At 46.9% G+C, this 17,774-nt stretch overlaps 1 protein-coding gene across 3 annotated transcripts in view; it reads right to left on the bottom strand.

Annotated features, from left to right (window-relative positions):
* Nucleotides 1-17,774, bottom strand: part of DHX40 (DEAH-box helicase 40) — a 266,557-nt gene that overhangs the window by 10,019 nt on the left and 238,764 nt on the right. The window lies entirely within an intron of this gene.

The following is a 17,774-nucleotide window of genomic DNA, read 5'->3' as shown; positions in this document are numbered from 1 at the left end:
CGCTACAAGTCGTAGCACCCTTACAGCAACAATTAAGTGTCATCAATTCCTGTCAGACCCTAAATACTAAGGACGACGGACAGAGGGTGGTTTGGAGTTCTGCTGACCTGCCCCTAATTCTGAATCAGGTGTGTTGCAATTGTATGGACCTGGTGACCTCATGCTTTTCAGATCGGGGTGAGCCTTAGAATTCATTACAGAGTTTTGCTGACCTTTTGTCTTGTATTAATAACATGTTGAGCAGACCCATTAGAAAAACACCTATAACTAAAAAATTATGGCTCGATAAAAATTATACAGATTGTAGGGAAGCGAATATTATTTTGTGACAGGATCTAAAGCAAACCCCTTGGGATTTGGATGTAGTTTCTGTTTGTAGGAAGGCATATGCTCTATCTCTGAAAAAGAGAAAGTCTGATTTAAAGACAAGCAATGAGATGCTATTGTGGCCGCTTGTCAAAATAAGGACCCACAGGCTTTTTGGCGGATGGTCCGGGCTGGTTTGGCCAAGGGCCAATCTTCTGATACTGCCACTGTGTGTATCACCTCTGATGCTTGGAATGTGCACTTTTCTGGTATTTATGGCACCCATACTATAATTTCCAAAGAGGCTCATGAAGATTTGCTGGTAAATTTGAATCTCCTCTATTCAGAAGAGAAGTATTTAAGGCAATTTCCAATAGTCTCCCAAATAAGGACCCAGGTCCAGATGGGATGCCTTGATTTGTTTATAGGAGACCCTAGGTTTTGGTTTTCGATTCTTACTAATTATTTTCATTTGGTCTGCCCGGTCGGCCCATTACTCTCTTGGCGCATATCTAAAGTGGTACCAATTCTCAAAAAGGGAAATGTCCTTGAAGCTAGACGTTATCGTCCTATTTCCCTGCTTGGCTCTACCTCCAAAATAATTGGTAGAGTAGTATTGGGGCGATTGATGTCTTGGGCACAGGCAAATAATGTTTTTCCCAGTCACAATATGGGTTTAGAAAGGGCCTGGGTTCAATCGAACAGTGACTAAATTTACATCTACATATTGCTAAATATAAATTTGCGAAGGGCACCACAATCCATTTGGCATTTATGGACCTAACATGTGCATTCAATTGTCAACAGATCAAAGTTATGGGAAATTTGTTTGTTTGTGGGTCTCAATGTGGATTTGCTTATGTATCTACGCCTTCTCCATCAGGACCTTACCAATTTGATTAGATATGGGCACCATGGTGAGTGCACTCTCCCATTTAGAGCTAACCATGGTGTTCAGAAAGGGTGTGTCCTTGCCCCAATATTATTTTTGCTCTATATCAATAAGCTGGAAAGTACTTTGGTCTCTGTATGTATGCAGATGATGCGGTTTTATTGGCTCAGACAGCCAACGGGTTAAAACAGTTGGTTACTTGCTTCATTGTTTTAATGAAGGGCCTAGAGTTGGAGACAAATTATCCAAAGTCTTTTACAATAGTATATGGCCCCAAATCTACCAAACCAGTACACTGAGCATAGGTGGGCACACACTGGAGAGAATGCACTCTTTTCAGTATTTGGGGCTGGAATTTGATGATGCCTGCACCTGGTTTCTCTGTGTTAGAGGTAGAGTGTCCTGTTTTAGTGCAATGGGAGCCACCTTCTCCCTTGCCACCAGCATAAGGGGGAAAAAAAACATTGCACCTGTTTTGAAAATCTATAAAAGGAAATATCTACCAACTGTAACTTATGGTATGGGAGTGTGGGGGGTATAGGGAAGTTGGCAATACTCAGGTGGAGGAGAATTGTTTTTGCCACTGGCTGTTGGGTGTTATTCTTCCCATTTGGAACTACGTTTAGATTGTGTGCACAATATCATTACTGCAGCTTCGCTGGTGTTCGAGTGTTTGATTTGAGCTAATAAGGCAGTGGAACCCAATAGAGCAATTATCAATTACTGTCTTTCCAGTGACTATGGTCTTTCTATCCCATTGTTGAAGTATATAAGGAACACGGATATTTTTGGTTGTCCTCATTTGTTTGATAACCCTCAGTCAATTACAAAAAAGGATAAAGGACAAAAGGATTCAGGAATGTTTTGTCACCCATAGACAGTCTGTTCAGGAAGCCAACGAGCTAATGAAGCCATCTGATAGGGAGAATTGCATGATTCAAATGTCAATGGGGACTGCATCATATGTGCTGTATGTACAAAATTTGTATGAGAAAATGTTATTGATCCGGTTTAGGCTGTGGTCTATAGGTTGGCTGCTGAGTTTCCCTCAAGGGCAATTTTCAACTGTTGGCATCTGTTTCTGCCCATGTGACAAGTCATCTTCTCAGTCTTTACTGCCCTTGGTTTGAATTTTTTTTTTTTACATGCCCTTTACAAGACGTTATTTGCTACCTCTATTGCCAAAGTATAAGTTCCCTAAATGCAAGGTCGTATTGCATTTTCTACAACAGTTAATGGACAACCTGTTTTGCTGATGAATGCTTTTAAAAAGGTTCCCTAGGTTTGAGAAAACCAATGCTGTTTTAGTTATATTTATGTATATTTGCTGAAATATAGTGACTGGTATGTGAATTTTTAATGGCTTTTTATGTGTAAATACACTTTAATTTCTGGTCTAATAATGAATGTTATCTTTTATGATATATTTTATTACGATCAAATAAAGATTTAATTTAATTGAATTGAGACTTTGTTTTAAATGGAATTTGATGTTTCAGACCTTCTCTTTCAGACAAGGTGAGAGTGGAATAGTTTGCCAAGTCTGAAAGCAAAGAACTTTGCTGAAGTAATTGATTTAGGTGCCAAGCCCATGTTCTGAAGTTGATTTGTTCAGTTATTGGGGAAGTTCTGGGCCTTTCTATTAGGATAGCAGACGATTTTCTGTCTTTTCTAGGGTCAACTTTAGTTTCAAGTTTGTCATTCACTTTTGCATTTTAAACTTAATGTATCATTGGGTATTATCCACATATCATATAAATATGATATCTTGATTTTTTTAAATATTAGCTTGTGGCCCCACAATAGCCATACTGTGGTTAAAATGTTTTTGGAAGTTTCCTTGGTCAAAGGTATCGCTGGTTGCTACAGATGTGTGAAAAAGGACTAGAAGATTGGAGTTGTTTTTATTGAAGATCTAGAGGTTTCAGAGCTGTGACATGATTGGAAATTAGATTGGAAATTCACTAGGATAGGGCTTTTTCTGGTATAGTATTCCAGATGGCTGGGGACACATCTATGATTTGGAGAGGTAGGGGAGGCCAAATATGGGCCTGCATTTATTCAGTACTTCTTTGAGAGCACTACGGGGGTCATTTTAACCACAGCATTCTTTTGACCGCCAGGGTAAATGTGGTGGTCCCACTACCAACAGGCTGGCGGTGGAGTCCGCCACATTATGAGTGTGGCGGGGTGGCCTCTGCCAACCCACCACATCTCCACTCATACCGCCATGGCGGTTGGAACCGCCGGGCCGGAGATAATTATCTCTGACCCGGCAGTCCACAGAAGACCGCCGGCGGTATCGGAAGCCGCCTTTCCACCAGGGTTTCCAGGGCGGCAGCACCGCCACGAAAACCATGGCGGAAAGGCTACCAGTGACAGGGAATTTCTTCCCTGTCACTGGTAGACGGCTCCCCCACCCTCCACCCAGCAAGAACTAGACCCCTCCCTCCCCACTTCAGCCACAGCGCCTCCCTCCTGCCACCCCCTACCCTGCATACATGCACACAGACACCCACACGCATACACCCATTCACCTACACTCACACACATGCATCCACTCACACTCATCCATGCACGCATTCACAACATTCATACATGCATTGAAGCACACATCCATACACGCATTCACAACAACATTCATACACGGATTCAAGCGCGCATACTGACACCCATCCAAACACACATACTCACACGCATACACACTTACATGCAGACCCGCACTCACTTCACCATTCAGACACACATACAACCAAGCATACACACATTTATGCACACACGCAGACACCACACACTCATACACGCACATACAACACCCCCACCCTCCCACCCCCATCCCCCGTTGGAAGATCACCTTACCCGTTCCAGGGAGAAGGTCGTCCGGCAGGGAACGGGAAGGGCCACTTCCACTGCCATTAGCACCCCGCCAACAGGACACCGCCAGCTGTATTATGGCCCATGTTCCAACAATATAAACTTGAAAAGGAGGAGGTTGCTGATGGTGTCACCTCTCAGCTAGTCATCATCGCTACTGCACTTGGGCAGTCCTAGCTAGAGTCACCAGGGAAAACACTAACCCAGATCCTGTCAAGGCCTACAATGGATAGGACTTATGCCTTGGTTGGATGTCACTGTTGGTTACTTGCCAATTAGTTACCACTCTGACTTGGCCTCAGTCAACCGGGTACATTGAACCATTGCTGGATACATGGTAGCTGATGTGCATGGATCATTCCTGTCATTAGTAAAGGTGGCAAGGCAGTGGCTCTTGCAAAAGCCTGACAGGTGAAGGCCATACAACATTACTTCAATTGTAGATAACAACATTCCATTAATTATCATTGGCAGGTGATTAATGTGGAGACTTCCTACTTTAATAATTATATATATATGGTAGGATCTAAACAAGGTATGACAGAATGTAGCACATACAAATTAAATTGTTTGCTCTCTTTAATGTGGGAATGACGTATCCTTTCCACTTCCTGTTGCCAACCAGTTCCCTCTCCATTCCAATATTACATTTAGGTTTCAGAAGCTGAATTGGCCTTCTTTGAAAAGAGTATACAATAAAACTGTACGGCAGTGATTGGCAGCTGGTGGGCTTTAAAAGTGATTTGGGTCAAGAGTCCCCACAAACGTTTGTCCTCAGAAGAACATGTTTTAAAACAAGCACTGGAAATAGCAAAAGGTCTGCATTAAGGTGGTAACACATTCAAACACAAGCATGCATAAATGAACTTGTGCATGCTTGAATTTGGTTGTGTCAGCACTTTATGCCAGAGCTTTTGCTATTGTCCAACCTAGCTAATCTTTATGTCTTGCTGTGTGAGGACTTGAAAGGTGCACTTCAAACTACTGACTTCAAAAAAACATATGCTGCCCATGATGACAGCAACACACACAAAAAATACCCAGTGTAAAATATATCATACTATGAAATGAAAAATATATAAAAAAGGAACTAACTTGCCCCATGACTACTTCAAGCTGCAAGTGCTGAAAAATATATCTATTTTCAAAATGCCATGTATCAGCCAGTGACTTAAGAAGAATTTCCCATAGCCCCTTTCTGTATAATGTTGTATTTTGTGTTGTATAGTACTTGTTGCAGGGACATTAGGTTCTTGGAAAACAGCTTAACCTGTCTGTAGACCGACCCCGAAAATGGGACAAATGGTGTATTTCACAATACAATCTTCAAATAATGTTACTAAAAGCCACCAGTTTTACAGGAAGTTATCATGATGCACTCAAAGATTTTCCTATAGATTCATGGCGTTGGAAGAAAGCCTGATCCTCTACTTGTTTGCATGGGGAGGAAATGGGTGTTGGAGGAAATCAGCAGTCAGGATGAACTGTGGACAGCACTGATACATACATGCATCACTTCATAGGACAACACTTCATTGGCTTCCAGTCGAGAAGCGAATTCTGTTAAAGACACTTTGTACAGTACATAAAGCCCTCTACAGGAAACGAACAATAAACCTCAAAGACCAAGCCTCCAGCTGTGTTCTACCCAAGAGATTAACGTTACAGTGCCAAGGGTCGATTGAAAAGAAGAATCTTCCCCTCCTTAGCTGGCCAGCATTGGAATGCTCTCCGATTGTCGATTAAAGAGATAACCCTACCCTCACTCTCAATTTCATAAGTGGCTGAAAGAACAAGTTACTTACCTTCAGTAACACCTTATCTGGTAGAGACAATATCTAGTTGCAGATTGTTTACCTTTGAATTCTCCCCAGGCGTCCGATTGGATCCGAAAAATTCGGCATCATCGGCGTCGTCTATGCTGGAAGTGACACCTGATTTAGCTACATAGGCGCCACCTTGCTACGCTGACGTTAGTTACTTTTCATGACTTTCCAATCCACAAGTGCAGAGCCATGAGCAGCACTGACACTGGTGTGTCCAAACTAGGGCCCTGAAAGGGATCATCCCCGACCATAGATATCTGTCTGCAGAATGGTGAGGATGGGTGGGTCTGTAAGGAATCTGCAGCTATTGTCTGTACCAGATAAGGCGTTACCGAAGGTAAGGAAATTTGTTAATTTGATAGGGATTTCCAGCCGCAGATTCCGTACCTTTGAATAAATACCCAAGCAATACGATCTCCGGAATGGTGTCTGAACGAACATAAAGTAGGAAAGGACTTCCTGACTGAACGGGTGAAAATGCCCGTCCCTACAGACCTGTCTGTGCAGGCAGTAATGCTTGGTAAACGTGTGTAGGAAACCCAATGTTGCTGCATGGCAGATGACCAGGACTGGGACTCATTATGCTAATGCAGTGGTTGCAGCATTTGCTCTGGTGGAATGAGCCCATTAGCCGAAGGTTGCTTTTTCACCTATGATTAGCAGATCTTGATGCAGAGAACAACCCATTGAGAGATGGTCCGCTTCTGCACCGCCTGACCTTTTTTCACTCCAAAATACCCCACGAAGAGTTGGTCATTCACCCAGAACTCTTTAGTTCGATCAGAACAGCAATGCTTTTTTTAGGTCCAGAAGGTGGAGGCACTCCTCTTCCTTAGAGGAATGTGGAGGAGCATAAAAGGTTGGCAAGGTGACAGACTGATCCCCATGAAATGGTGTTTACCACTTTCGGCAGGAAAGAGGCCCTAGTGAGAAGCACCAGTTTGTCTAGAGAAAATGAGAAGAATAGAGGCTTAGAAGATCAGGCCTGCAGCTCACGCACCCTCCGGGCAGATGTAATGGCCATGAGGAAAGCTGATTTAAGCAGCCAGACGGGACAATTGTGAAAGGAGCACACATCAAGAATGTGAGGACCAAAATAAGATCCCACTGAGGCATAATAAAAGAAGAAATGGGTAACATTTGTATAAGGCCCTTCAGAAATCTATTTACAATAGGGGACTTAAATAAAGAGGGTTGGACAGGCAGCAGCAATAAGGCAGACAGAGTAGAAAGATAACCCTTAGGGGTGCCCAGTGCCCTGCTGGGAAAGGGTAAGGATAAGAGGCAAAATATCAGAATGAGAAGCAGAAAGTGATGAATGGACTTTTCTTTACAATATAATACAAACCATTTCTACTGGCAGGCATATACCGTTTTGTTGGAGGGATGCCTGGCTGCCAGAATAACATTGCAGACTTTGGGCGGAAGGTCGAAAGGTCGAAAGCTGCCAACTGCCACCACTCAATCTCCACGCAAGAAGAAGAGATGATAGGTTCAGCTGGAAGACCCTCCCCTGCTGCTGCGACAGAAGAGCCTCCCGAAGGTGCAGCCTGATCCAACGATTGACATTCATGTGCAATAGCTTGGGATAGCAGAATCTCTGTGCCCAATCCGGACCCACAAGGATGACTTGGGGCCAGTCGTTCCTGAGCTTCTTGAGAACTCTGGGCAGGAGTGGTACGGGCAGAAAGGCATACAGGAGGCCTGAGTCAAACCAAAAGCATCTCTGAGCAAGAGCCATCTTGAAAACTCCAGCGTGCAAAACTGCTGACATTGCCCATTCTCAACAAAGGTGAACAGATCTAACCAAGGTTCTCCCCACTGGCGAAAGAGACCTTACATCACCTTGCAGGTGGAGACACTACTTGTAATCCGCTAGGCCTCGAAGGCTGAGTGTGTCTGCTCTGGGGCACAGGAAACCTGCCAGATGTTGAACCACCAGGGATATGCCCTGCTGTTCCAGCCATCTGCTCTCCACCTCTTCCAGGTGGCCACCCCATCTCAGGAGAGACGCATCTATCACAACTGTGTGATCTGGTTGGGGAAGGGAGAGGGGTCTGTCTCGGACTCAGTCGCAGTTCGCTGGCCAACACTGCAGGTCCTTTGCAGATACCGCAGAGATCTGGACCATGTTGGAGAGATTCCCCTGATGCTGCGCCCCCTGGAACTTCAGGTTCTACGGCAGAGCCCACATATGCCATCTGGCATAAGTCACTAGCAGGATGCAGGAGGCCATGAGGCCCAGCAGTCTCAGAGGCAGTCTCACCAAAACGCAGGATAGAGGATGAAACATCAGTATTATATCTTAAATATCCTGGACTCACCGTTCGAGAGGATAAGCTGAAGCTGCACTGTGTCCAAAACAGCTCAGATGAAAGTGAGCATCTGAGAAGGAGTCAGGTGTGACTTTGGTACGTTTATAGTGAACCCCAGTGAATGCAGGAGGTCTGCTGTAGTCTGGAGGTGGGAGTCGAGATAGGGGAAGACTGACACCACTGATCTGCTCAGATGAGCTGCGACCACAGGCATCACCTTGTTGAACAGCCGAGGGGCCCTGGTAAAGCTGCAGGGGAGTACAGTAAACTGATAGTGCTTGTGACCTTCCATGAAACACAAGTAACTTCTGTGGGCAGGCAGGACAGGGATGTGAAAATAGGCATCCTGCTAGTCCAACGCGACCATCCAGTTCTCTGGGTCCACGGCAGACAAGACCTGAGTCAATGTGAGAATTTTGAATTTCTCCTTTCTGAGGAAGAATTTGAGGGTTCGGAGATCTAGGATAGGGTGAAGTCCCTTGTGCTTTTTGGGGTCTGGGGATCAGAAAGTAGAGAGGGGGGTGCTGGAGCAGACCACTGGCTACTTGACACACGGGGTCGAGAAGGACCACATCCTCGTCTATGTAGAGGCTGGGAAGCTTGCGCAGGTTTGTGGCTGGGATAAGATTGGTGTCGCTGAAAGTCCCATCTGCAGCCACAAAAGGAGTGAAAGGCACACTGAGGATGACGGGAGGAGCTGAGAGGCCCAAGGACTTGGGCTTAGCCTGTGAGTGCTTAAAACTTTCCAGTGTCGAGTTGGCCCTGTCTCCAAAGAGACAATTGTCATCAAAGGGCATGTCCATGAGGGAAGCCTGTACACCCCCTGAAAAGTCAGATGTTCTTAGTCAGGCATGGCGCTTAAGCACCACACTGTGGAAAATGGTCTGCCCAGCAATTCGGTTGTGTCCAAACCACATCATATAGTGAACTTAGCTGTCTCTCTCTCGTCTACAGCTGCTTGGGAGAGAATGGCCCAGGCCTCCATATAGACTTTTAGCAGAACCTGGGAAACCGTGTCCCACAGAATGTGGGAATAGCAGCCCAATATGGATGCAGTGTTCACTGAACGCAATGCAAGGCTGGTGGAAGAAAACATTTTCTTACCAAAGCTAGCCAGCCTCTTGGATTTCCTGAGCCACGGTAGGGGGAAAAAGCATGCCAGTATCTGGAGATGTGTCCAGTCTGGTGGCATCACTTGGTTCCTCTCACCAGTCTATATCCTGTCCTTCTGACTGGCATTCTAAAGGGTCCAGTGACCTCTCCCATTCATCTCTGAGGCCTAGCCTTTCAGAATAAGGCTCAGGCACCAACTTAAAACACAAGGGTCCTGTTGGTACCGGAATCAGTGTTGGTTGATGCGGCCCGGGCTCCATGTCTGATTCATGGCTCACAATGGGGCTGATGCTGCCCGTGGTGGAGGGAGCATCAGAGTCAGGACCAGCACCAGCGAAGATCACAGTGGCATGACCGGTGCTGGTTTGGATCCAGGATCAGATCCACGGAAGCCCATCAGAACCAGGGTCAGAGCTGCCGCAAAGGAACCATATGGGGCCCCCTCTGACCCTGTGGGGCCTGAAGGTGTTCTGGAGGAGTCAGCAGGCTCAAAGACGAGGTGCATGGCCTCGTAAAATTCTTTAATTTGAGCGTGGGCACTCTGGCTCCAAGAAAGGCTGGGAGACACGGGGTTAGCCCTGTCATATGCTCCAAGGAAACATGCCTCAAACGCCGATGTTCCTTTGTTGCATCAGCCATCGGATGAGAAGTTGAAGCACGCTGCAATTTCTTGTATTTTTCGTGCCTCTTACCTTAGTGTCCTGATGACTTTGATAGGGACGAAGAGAACTTGTAACTCCTGGAACGATCCTGGGACCTTCCTGTCACCTGGGACCGAGACCTCCGAGACGTTGCGCTATATGGAGTCACTTGCCAGGCCTCTACCAGCTTTAAGGACTGCTCCCTCAAAGCCTTTGGTACCATGGTCTGGCAGTCACGGCACGACTTGGAGTTGTGGTCAGGCTCCAGTCACCACAGACACATGAGGTTTGGGTCTGTCACCGACAAGGCGCGGTGACAGGCGCCACAGAGTTTAAAACCTGTCTTCCTCAAAGACATTCCATTGACACACCAGGAGGAAAAAATACTCAAAAAAAGGTTGACAAGACATCAAAAAAATCCTGTCAAAAAGTGACAGAGGGGTAGCTCTTCTCCGTATCTGTGCTATCTTGCCCAGAAAGAAATGAACTGACGGCAGCGTGCCAAGGTTGCACCTATATAGGTGAAGCAGTCATCACTTCAGGTGCAGACGATGCCGCACTAGCCGACCAACGCCACCTACTGGTGCGCAGTAGTAATCCTGAAAAATCTTCCGGATCCAATCTAACACCTGGGGAGAATTCAAAGGTAAGGAATGAGCAGCTAGAGGTCTCTTACAGATCTCCTGACTGCTAGGGCAAAAAGGCTGGCAGTGAAGACCGCCACATTATGAGGGTGGCGGGTTGACCTCTGCCAACCTGCTATATCTCCACTCATTCCGCCATGGCGGTCGGAGCCGCTGGGCCGGAGATGTGCCCACAGAAGACTGCCGGCGGTATTAGGAGCCACCTTTCCACCAGGGTTTCTGCGGTGGGGAATGTCTTCCCTGTCACCGGCAGACGACTCCCCTCCCCCCCAGCAAGCACTAAACCCCCACACACCCTCCAGACACAGCATCCCCCCCACCTCCCGTTCCAGACACAGTGCCCCCTACCCTGCATACATGCACACAGACACCCACACGCACCCCGCACTCATTCACCCATACTTACATACACACATTCACTCACATGCATCCATACCCGCATTCACCTCAGCATTCATACATGCATTCAAACATGCATACTCACACCAATTTCAAACATGCATAATCACACGCACTCATCACAACACTCATACTCGCATACACACACGCATATACACTTACATGCATATACGCACTCATTTCTACATTCAGACATGCATACAGCCAGGCATGCACACACAGAGACACCACACACTCACACACAACACCCCCCCACCCCTGTCGGATGATCAACTTACCTGGTCTGGGGAGGAGGTTGTCTGGCAGGGAACGGGTGCGTCCACCCGGGGCAGCGCCCCGCCAGCAGGACACCACCAGGCTGTATTATTGCACATAATACGGCAGGCGGTGTCCTTCTGGCAGGGCGGGGCCGGTGGTGGAACCGCCCCAGCGCCGCTGCCCGCCAGCACGACTACTGCTGGATTTCTACCCAAAGTGTGGCGGAAATCCAGCAGTACCAGTAATATGGTGGACGGAAGACCACCAGCGCTGGCGGTCATCTGGCGCCTGTGGCTTTGGGGGTCTTCAAGGAAGACCGCCAAAGTCATATTGACCACCTATGTCTTTTGTTGGCTCCCCTTCCAAGCACCAGGACGGGTAGGGTAACAGCCGCACTTGACAAAACTATTGATAATGATAGTGGCAAACCAGTGTTTTTTTCTGTACAATTTGTAGACAAACAGTTAAAGACCTATATAATGTACAGGTATTTTCAAGGAATTTCAAACAATCCAGGTATGCACCTTGACATAATATGACATTATCTCATATCACTTTTCAATATGTAGCATCTTTTTCACTTTTACCTTCTGCTCACTTTTTTTTTTTTTTTGCATCTTGCCTGTTACTCTGCTGATCAATAAAATAGGACTGAGAAAATTCTTGGAAGTGGCAGGTTGGCAAAATGAAAAGGTACATATATTGCATATGTTTCACAGGTTTAGACACTAAGGCCCTCAATCCGGCCGGGGACGACGGAAGCACCGCCAACAGGCTGGCGGTGCTTCCCTGCCCATTCGAGTCCGGCGGTTTTCCGACGGATTTCCCCCGGCTGGGCGAATCCGCCATGGCGGCGATTCTGACCCCCTTCCCGCCAGCCTGTTTCTGGCGGTTTTTACCGCCAGGAACAGGATGGCGGGAACGGGTGTCTAGGGGCCCCCTAACAGGGCCCAAGCCTGCTTTTCACTGTCTGCTATGCAGACAGTGAAAAGCGCGACAGGTGCAACTGCCCCCGTCGCACACCTGCAACACCGCCGGCTCCATTTGGAGCCGGCTTCAGTGTTGCAGGCCTCTTTCCCGCCGGCCCAGCGGGAAAGTTGGAATAGCACCAGCGGTCTTTTGACCGCGGTGCGGCCAAATGGCGGTTCCCGCACAGGTGGGAGGCAACCGCCGCCCGCCAGGGTCAGAATGACCCCGTAAAGGCCTAATTTAGATCGTGGCTGTAATAGTACCGCATCTGGTGTTCTGATGGAGAAAACATGACCCCTCGTCAACAGGCTTAAAGGTTGGAAACCTGCAATGGCTGTGTACTTGTGTGGTCACCAAATGTGAGATCAGGACCCCTGCAGTCATATATATGTCACAGTAATTGTTTTGAATTACTGTGCAATGCATATGTGGGGATCACATTTATGTGGGACATGGATGGGAACACACTGATACAAGACACGTATCGCACACATACACAACTGTCATTTTGGTGTCAGTATTCATTGCTAAATGAACGCTGGCACCACAGTGATGTTACTTTCACACCAGTCGACTATGTCCATGTGTGCACATTGCAAGGGGACCTGCACCTCTGAGGTTCTTCAGGTTGTGAGTCAGAACGTGTATGTGTGCGTGCGATTCAATTGGCTGGTTGAGGCAGAAGGACTGGAGTGGGTGATGTAGTTGTGCCTGTATGTGTGCCATTTGCATGTGGGTTTGATGTTGTTGAGTATGTTTGGTTGTGTGTTATGTTGCTGTGTGCAACATTCAGGTGAGTGTGGTTGTGTGATTGCTGTGATGTGTTTAGTTGTGCTTCTGTGTGAGTGTGTACAGATTAATGAACATGACTCCTAACTCTAAGTTCACACACCATTGTCAATAAATAAATATGCAGTCAAATACCTTCTTTTATAAGAAAAAAGTTTTTTTAATTTCTAACTCTACACATGCAAGTTAATACCAATCAGTAGGAACAACACAATGCCCTTGAGGGCCCTGTCCCACCCTCTATCTTGTAACATGGCCGTGGAATTCCACATTCACTGGTTGCCACCTCCAGGGGATGTGCACTACTAGGCCGTAGTGTCTATGGTGCAGCAGCACTGTCGGAAGCAAGTCCCCTGGTGCCCCACAGGCCTAGTTCAAGTTTTACACACTCCCATAGCACAGAAATGTTCGGCGTTGCGGTGATTGCCCTGACCACTTATGCTTGAGAGTTCTGATCTTGTTCAGAGAAGCCAGGATGCTTGTGGTACAAAGGACTGCACTCAGGAGGTGCGGACTCACTTGCGGAGTGGCGCTGTTGGCTTCACAGTGATCGGAGATGCTCCCAGCCTGGGAAGATGCTATAAATCAATTTTCCCCACATAGAAGGGAAGGGGGATTTCCGGTCTTCAGCTCCTGATTGGAGCCCAGCGAGATGGCAACGTCGTATGTAGCATCCTCTACAGCCCTCAGGGGTCAGCTGGGGCAGTTTTCTCACTGTCTGGGCTTGATCAGCTGAACGCAGCCTCAGTCTTTCCTTGGGCGAAAGCCCAAACTTCTTGGCAATGTTGGTGCCAGCAGCTGTTCCATGTACATGCGGTACTTTACAAATCCTCCACTGCAGTTAAAAGTCTCCACATTCTAGCTGCAGTAACTTCAAAGATGCCCCCCTCTGGCATTGGGGGTCAGAGCAACACGGTGGTACGGGCTAGGCAAGTCCCTACCGTCACACAGTACACAGCTCAGTCCACAGTGGCCCTCTCCTGGCATATGGAGGTCGCCAAGCTAACACTGCACACAGGCAGTGACCTGATTGATGCACTGCACTGCTCACACCTCATTCAGAGAGTCCTTTTGGTAGGGCTCCCCACCGGACCTCGCTCCCGCCAATGCTCTCCTCTTCTTCACAGGGCACACTGGTCTTGGCAAGCAGGCAGGGGCTGGTGTGCAGGCTCCAGGGCAGGTGGTCTTGGTTTCCCTGGAGATGTCCCCTCACCCAGCAGGGAGACTAGCAGGCCTTGGCCCCAGTCCTGGTCACAGGCAGAAGTCTTGTAGAACTTCCCCTTCTCACACAGCCTGTCTAGCTGCTTGGCAGATGACAACGTTTGGAGTCTCAACTTTCCCTTTTTATAGTCCTTTTAAAAGGTAACATATATATCATTTAAGGTCTGAGTCGTTGACGTTTTATGCAGGGGTTATGGTACACTTGAAGTGTGCATTTTTCCTTCTCTTCTTCCCTCTTGAAAGGCTACCTGTCACACTAGGAAGACTATGAAGTTGATATGACTCACAACACAGCTCATGGGAGAGACCAGAGTTCACATTTGGTTGTCAGTCACAGTGATATGTGAATCAAATGGTTAATTTAATCTTGGGGTCCCAACCCTACTTTTTATGATTCCCTTATCAACCCAATCTCCTTGCTGAGATGTGTCCAGTCCCCTTCCTTATGATCTATCAATGAATCAAATAGTACACTTTTAAAATGGGACCCAGGGTCCTCTACATAATGTATGTACCACTGCAGGCACACTTGCAGCTAGTGTGCATTCATAGCACACATCCTTGCATGCATACATATAACTCAGCACATGTACTAATCATACATGTACTGCACAGTATTGCTCTATCTTGTACTGTACCCTTCAAAGGCACACATAAATCCAGCACAGAGTCACTACTCCAGTGCTGTGCAGCACACCACATCCACCTGATGTAGGCAAAGGGTGAGTTAAGCACACAGCAGTGGAACTTTAAAAAGGTGTGAGTGAGCTTGTAGGCCTCACTCCAGTGTCACAGGGTAAAAAATAACCTGTAAATTGATCACTAAACTGTATACTGCCACCACTGTGTTCGTGCTGCTTAACTCTTGATGAAGGAGGTAGCCTTCCACCACTATCAGGGTAGCGCTTAGTGCGCCCCTATTCGTCAAACAAGACCACAATCCGTGAGACAGGCCTATGTCATTGTGCACACGCATTGCCTAAGACAAAACAAAAATCAGCATTTGTGTTCCAGACAACAGTACAGTTGGGCACTCAGAGCGGGGGTACACATTTTTACCATGCAAAGGGCTTTTCCATCACTACATACACTACCTACCCAAAAAAACTAATTCTGCCTCATGGACAAGAATACTGCCACAAGAATTCTCTTTATTTAGCAATGGGACCACATCACTGCTGCAGTGTGCCTCTTCAATGGATCCATCTGGACACACTACCTTTCAAGGCCCTATAAACTGCACAGTGTGCTTTCTCATGGAAAAGGCCTACTTATTAATTGCAACTATGAAACTCTGAGCACATATACACACTGTTCAAAATCCAAGAGGGTTCAACTCATGTAGGCCACCTTCTCCATCCAATCTTGATATGTTATTTCCATAATGCCTTATGCAAGGCCATCAAGATACAGATGTTTGGTAACACAAATCCTCATCGCCACCACAAATGTGAATGAGCACTGAATCTGTCAAGACATTCAGGTGCAAGTACTTAGCACAAGACAAGTCCTACAAATTCTGATACGCTTCAAGATGAGATTTCACCATTACTTGCACACACTGCGCCACAACAGTACTTTGTCTCTGCCCTAACACACAACACGCAAAACTTCTCCTCTGCAGCAATCACCCACACTATTTATTTATTTAGATTTGTAAAAGGTACAAATACAAAAAGGGGTGACTTGGTGATGGAACAAAAGGCACACGCTCAAGCACACTTTAAAGAGAATAAATGCTGGCATGGGGTGGGGGTGGAGGAAGAAGAGAACAAGGTTTCAAGCGTGTTGAGTAACAACAACAAAAAACATGTCAATAACTAACACAGTCTCTTTGATGTCTATCCTTGTTGATGACATAAGACCTTTATTATCTTAATGTCTCTAATGAACCTATCTGCATCATTTCTATTTGTCGGAGCATTCAACATGTCAGGTATCTTCAACATGACCAAACACTTTTTCAGTTGATGCTCAACAACACCATGGGGTCTACATAGGGGTCAAACCAATCAACACCCTCCTCAACCACACACTCAAGCACGACAACACTTCAAGGCAGCACTAGTGATAAACAAAGAACAAACATGAAAAGGTATTTATCACCATCAAGTGTGTCCGTCTTGAGCAACCATATGTTAGGGATTCTCACCATATGCCAGAGACATCCATCAGAAGCCAAAGGTGGCTACCACTACGCAATGCCATCATTGTATCAAGCACTAACACACCTATGATGCCCACTTTTATGCCAATAATGCCACAATATGAAAAGTATGGCCTCCTTATGATTATGCTAGGAATAACCATTACTATGTAATGATGGTCATGATCATGAAAAGTCTGCAAATATTATGCCGAGTGCAATGTATTCTATTTGTGACCAGTATTATAGCAGTGACAACAGCCACTGTATCTGAGATGGCCATCATTATGGCATGGATGGGCAACATGATACTAAGAATGCACACAAAATGCCATGGATGCCCAGGCACTGCAGGTTCACTATTATGTCACTAAGAGACATTATGAGGGTCATTACGACCCAGCTGGTCAGCGATAATGTGGCGGTAAGTATCGCCAACAGGCTGCTGGTACTTACCGCCACATTATGACATCAGCCAACCTGCCAATGTACCACTCCGACCGCCACAGAGGTAACAGTCGTGGGGCTGGAGATATCCATCTCCAGCCCGGCGGCCACCATTATTCCACCTGCGGGATTATGACCCCGCCTACCGCCAGGGTTTTCGTGGCATTCGTAACGTAGGCCATATCATTGACAGGGAATTCCTTCCCTGTCACTGATACGGGATTCCCCCGACCTCTCCAGTTACCCCCTTACCACCCCATCTCTCCAGTTACCCCCCCACCCCTACATCCATGCCCCCCTACACACACGCATACACACACTCATTCACACATACATACACGCATGCATACATCCAATCACACACACTTCCAAACATACACGCAGGCACGCAACCACATTTCACAACAACACGCAGTCACACGTCCATAGATGCACAAACGCATTCAACACTCAACACACACCTGCATTCATTCACACATCCACACACACACAACATCCCCCTCTCCCCTGTCGGAGACCTGACTTACCTGGATCCAGGGGTCCTCCGGCAGGAGACGGGACAGGGCGCTGATACTGCCAGCAGAACACCGCCAGGCCGTATTATTTCTCATAATACGTCTGGCAGCGGTCTACTGGGGTGGCGCTGCTGGTGGCAGCAGTGCCACCTTACCGCCATCCACCAGCATGGCCACAGCCGAATTTCCGCCATTCTTTTGGCAGAAATCCAGCTGTGGTCATAATATGGTGGATGGCTGGTAGCTGCGGCAATGGTCTTTTGGTGGCCGTTGCCGCGGTGGTAGGCGGTTTTTACTGCCAAAGTTATAATGAGGGCCAATATCAGAGATGAGAATAAATGTACCTGACATGATCGTAACAGTGCCAGGATCATTAGCCAAAATCTCAAAGATGCCTACATTATGCAAGGGTGCCAAAA

Source organism: Pleurodeles waltl, chromosome 3_1, assembly GCF_031143425.1.
Source record: "Pleurodeles waltl isolate 20211129_DDA chromosome 3_1, aPleWal1.hap1.20221129, whole genome shotgun sequence".
Taxonomy (NCBI): domain Eukaryota; kingdom Metazoa; phylum Chordata; class Amphibia; order Caudata; family Salamandridae; genus Pleurodeles; species Pleurodeles waltl.
Note: the sequence above shows the minus strand (reverse complement) of the source record. Positions and strands in the feature narration are given on the sequence as shown.